The sequence below is a fragment of the Heterocephalus glaber genome, unplaced genomic scaffold (assembly GCF_053883595.1).
Source record: "Heterocephalus glaber isolate CG9 unplaced genomic scaffold, H.glaber_assembly_v1.0 deba00001687, whole genome shotgun sequence".
NCBI classification, from domain to species: domain Eukaryota; kingdom Metazoa; phylum Chordata; class Mammalia; order Rodentia; family Bathyergidae; genus Heterocephalus; species Heterocephalus glaber.
This window is the reverse complement of record NW_028258412.1, coordinates 14,314,399-14,319,476: the sequence shown is the minus strand read 5'-3', so window position 1 is coordinate 14,319,476 and position 5,078 is coordinate 14,314,399. Positions and strand designations below refer to the sequence as shown.

The following is a 5,078-nucleotide window of genomic DNA, read 5'->3' as shown; positions in this document are numbered from 1 at the left end:
TTTTCCTTTAAAAGTATATATATATATATATATATATATATATATATATATATATATCATGTACTTATGAAATTGGCATCTCTGGTCCAGAATGGAAGGGTTTGTAATAGCTGGAATCCTGATATGTTTTAATGGCTTTGATCTCCTTGTTCTTTCCTTTCATTGACAAGTGTCCCAAAGGGTTGAAATGGGGAAATGGATCAGTCCACTCATAGCTCTAGAAAGGAGAAATAACGCACACAAGATGTACCGTGTTTATGTTGCTTAGAGGAAGATCAGGATAGCAGCAGACATTTAGAACAGGGGGCCTTAAATTCAGATGTCTCAGGTGTCAGATAGCTAATAGATACTGAGTGACCCCACACAGCCTAGGGCCAGGACAGCACATGCCTTGTCTAAAATGAACAGCTGTGACTGTTCTCAAGCCCATTATTGCCAGGAAATGTGGGCCCAGATCCTATTTTTTCAACAAAAACTGGAAATGGGGTTATTATGTAAGATCTCTCCATTTCACATATTTTGGTCGTTAACTCAAACTTATTTACAAACATGGAAAGTGGGCAATAGAAAACCTATTTGAAACAAAGCACCAGTTGTCTTGCCAGCTTTCGTTGATTTGGGGTACTGAAGCACACATGTCTCATACATATGTCTCCTCACTCTACCCAATTCAGGACACACAGCTGGCTTCTGGTTGCTAGATGATACTTTCTAGCCACCAAAGCTCTCTGTGCCTGCCTATGGGGCAGTGTGGGTACACTGGAGAACTGATATCCCCAGGATGCATCCTTTAGCTCAGAAGTGTTGGAGAACTGGTCTATAAATCACCAGTTCCCTCCTTCCTTGGCTAGTGTTAACCCTGAGGTACACATTCTTTACATTGGTTCCCAGTGTGGCCCCCATGGAATTCAGCTACTGCTGTCCCCTGTGTGGACTAATAATGTATCTTTGATTTGTTCTGTCATCTCAATTCCCCCACGCCCCAACAGAGGTTCCTTCTCTCAAATAAACTATCAGCACTATCAAATAAACTATCGATTTCTTGGAATCCAGATTAGGCAAGAGTTATTTTACTTGGTAATGAAGCCCATCTTAAAGGGACTGAATTTCTGTGTCAGGCCCCAAAGGTATGCTTCTGGGAAGGCAGAACAAGAAGGATAAGGGTTGAGATGGAGGAAAGGGTGAGATTGGACCGAAGAACAGAGCCCTGGTATGAGTGTTCCAGGTCTTAAATGGAGAGCCTGGGTTCCACAAAGTCATTAATACTGAAGGATGATGAATCTGGCATGACACCTTCTGGTGGGCATCTTGTGAATCATTTCCCAGCCAGTTGTACAAAGACAGAGAAGAGTTACATGCATAGAACGTCCCAACAGTTGCAGAAGGGCTCTTCAAAGATGAATTTTGAGAGGCCTATTATCCAAATGGTGTGACAGAGAGAAGCAAAGGGGAACTGCCCTATCATGTCAGTGTTGAGTGGTGATTGCATCTTATGGACCAGAAGGACTATCTGGCTATGAAGGAGATGCCCACAGACAGGAATACATGTGGGAGCCTCCATCGTCCACCCATCGGTACATTCATGACTCAAAAGCCTCCTTTGCATTTTCATGGCATCACCCCACCCCACCCTCAGTGCACCCTCATTCTGCCTCTGGTTCCCCTCAACTGTGTCTTTCTTTCCTCTTCTTCATGTGGGTGGATGGAGAGCTCTGAAGAAGGTAGAGTCAAGGTTTAGAAGACCATTAAACTATCTAGACATCTCTAATGATGAACTTATTAAAATGTTCCTACCACATGGAATTACAAACGGAGGCATCAAGACTTGTAAAAATAAAGCCAGGTAGAGTTCAGCTAAAGAAATAAGGAAGGCATGACTTCAGGTGGCTGCTTGCTGCCTGGCAAATTATCCTCTAAGCCAGCCAAACAGAGTGTGATTCGCATGCTTAGTGCCCACGTGGGATCCCAGATAGGATCCCAGATGTGCCCTGCACAAGTCCGGTGAGAGAGCATGTGGAAGGTTAAACCACCCAGCCTCTATTCACCAAACCTGGATGTGATGCGGAGCTGCTTCAGCCCAGGGGAAGGCGCCTCTTTTGCCTTACTTGTCCGGCCAGAAAAGGTGATTTTCTGAACCCTTCACCTAGGAAGAACCCCTTTTTGTAATCTGATCAAAGCCACTGTGGAGGCTGGCAGCCCTGTTGCATGCAAATGACTAGACCCAGTCCATCTTTTTACCATACCACCCAGAGTAGCAGAGCATGGGGAAGAAAGGAACGAGATCCACACCGCAGCTTGGCTGGTCCCACCTGGAAGGCTTTGCAGGTCTGAAACTTCTCACCTAAAGCCTGCAGCTTATGCTACTGAGGATCTGCAGTGAGAGCCTCTGCATGCTTTCTCCCAGGTATCCTGGTTCTAAGAAGCATCAGGAAGAAGGAAAGAAAGAGCAGAGGGGATTCCTTATCTCTGTCTTGGGCCTCTACCTCATGCTTACATATCAATATTCTTTCTAGCTTTCACAGCCTGTGCTGATCTCAAGACCCCAAGTTTCACAGAACTATTTTTATTATGATGGAGGCCAGTTCTTTCTAAAAAAAAAAAAAAAAAAAACCCTCAAATCTCCTTGCAGTAACTCAGCTGGCAGTCACCCAGCTGGACTCCACCAAGCTCACAGATTTCTACCAACGACTGAAATTGATGGGCCCTCTGAGACTGCCAAAGGACCATGGAGGAGCTTCATTCATTAGACAGTGTTAACTGAGCACCTGATCTGTGCCAGGCAGATAGGGGCCTGGCTACTGCCCTCAACAGGCTCCCCATCCAGGTGGAGCAATTAAAGCAACTACAGCACTGAGGAGCAGTGCTGGTGACACACAAATGGCACTCATTCTTGAGTGAGTGAATGGATGAAAGAATGAATGAATGAATGAATGAAGTACAGTGTACGCTGCTATCCTGGTCTGGGGGATCAGAGAAGGCTTTCTAGAGGAGGTGAGATAAAACCTAGAGGATGAACAAATTTAATAATTTTTTCAGTGAGGGAGAAAGGAAGTGTTCTGTGCAAAGGAAATAGCATGTACAAATAAACTGGGTTTCAGAGAGCAAGATAGGGTGGCAGAACCAAGAAAACTCAAATTGGTCTACTTAGATCGTGGCAGCTAATACGGAAGTGTGTGGAAGAGATGAGATTTGTGAAGTCTTCAGGGCTGGTTTATAAAGTAATCAGAGCTGGGTTGCAAAGGACATTGTAATCCATGTCAAAAGAGTTTAGATGCATGCAAACAAATGGGACTTTTACACAAGGAGAGGTTGGTATTTTCTCACAACACGGTCAACCTAATGAGAATGTTTCAGTAATATCTTTATTTCTGTTTTCTGGTAATGAAGTAAAAGTATGATGCCTGTGGAATTCTCAGTTCTAACCATACAAATCCTAGCCAGGTGGAGAGTCTGAAAATATTCCTGTGAGTTCAGGATGTGGGGCTAAGAATGTGAACAAGGCAAGGTTCCCTTCATCCACCAACCTGGAAGGACATCAAGCTTAAAATCCTTACTCATGAGGTCCCATAATACATGGGGAAAAATGCTTTGAAAATAGACATCAAAACTAAGGACAAGTAATTGGGATAGAAAAAAAGCCACCTGGATACCCCCAGGTAACAAGCTACAAGACACTGGAAACCACTGCACCCACAGACCTCTGCCCTTGAATTAGCTTCCAGCCTAGTTCCCTTGAAGATGGGCTTGCCTGATTCACTTATAATATACTGGCCCCCACACATTCAGCATTTCTGGCACAGAGATTCCTTGAGCCCATCCCTGGATCAAGGCCCAGCCTGAAAGCTCAGGCCCCATGGTCTAGCTTCCTAGCACAATACTTCCTCGTTCATGGCAGAAGCAGTGGTGGGGAAGACACACATGTTATCATTGAACATGGCTGGCAGACACGTCATCCCATCTGCAAACCAGAAGGCAAATAGGAGCTGAGAAGGAACAGGATCTATATGTTATTTTAAAACAAATCCCACTGTAGAAAACTCCACCTGGGCTAACTTAATTTTGAGGTCTTACATCTAAGGCAAAGCTAGCCTGATCACCGAGAAGGTAAAACAGCCGCTACGTTGGATTGAATTTGGTAAATTGGACCATCACCTTGCCTGTGCCCAAAGCCTCCTGGGAGAATCTGTAAAAGAAACCCCACCCTCCAACCCTGCACCAGGAGTTGACATCCTGGAGTTATCTCTGTTATTCCCAAAGTTCCAGTACCCCTGTATCTCACCCTTGTGACTAATTGCTGGGAAGCAGAAATGGTATAGAAAAGCCTAGCAGTCCCACTTCTTTTGGCCCAAGGAGTATGGGATGGGGGGGGGGGGTGTAGGCTCTCGGTGGTGAGGCTTTAATATGTGTGGGGCCTAGAACCAGACTACAGAAGAAGGTCTACTATTCTACAGTCTAAACGTGCATAAATCAAGGCAGTAACCATTGAGAGAATATATCCTCCCATCTTGCCAAAATCTTCAAAATGACCTCAAAATCAGCTTTGAATTCAGAATCTTGGGTCTTTCACAGAACCAGACCATGAAGTGGCAGTATGAGCAGAACCTGCCCAAAGTCTGGGCTCCTCCCTTCTGTTTCCCCCTGCTAGCACTGTGCTGGGCCCCACACACATGTACAAAGGCACCTCAGCCTGATCATCGGAGTTCTATCCCGATAGCCACCCTTGTGCTAGGAGTATGCACCCTTGAAGCATGGTCCACCCAAGAGAAAATAAACCTATAGATGAGACATATAAAGACTTCAGAAGGGAGCTCAGGGACCATTTAAATAGAGACTCCTGGGGTCTCAAGTACCCATGGAGTGGTTGGGTTGGGGGAGTGTTTCACCACCGGGTGCCTCTTGGCCCCATAGATTCCTTGTCCCAGGAATGATGGTTATCACTAGGGAATCTCCCTCTTGCCCACAGCTGAGGATGGTACTGTTGTCAGGAGCCAGAACCAGATTCACTGTGTCATCCCAGCCATGACACTGATCTGAACGTTAAAGGAAACCATCCATTGTGCTTCCTGAACTGCAGTTGC

At 45.4% G+C, this 5,078-nt stretch overlaps 1 protein-coding gene across 1 annotated transcript in view; it reads left to right on the top strand.

The window, feature by feature from the left end:
• Srrm4 (serine/arginine repetitive matrix 4) overlaps nucleotides 1-5,078 on the top strand; it is a 153,237-nt gene that overhangs the window by 130,955 nt on the left and 17,204 nt on the right. The window lies entirely within an intron of this gene.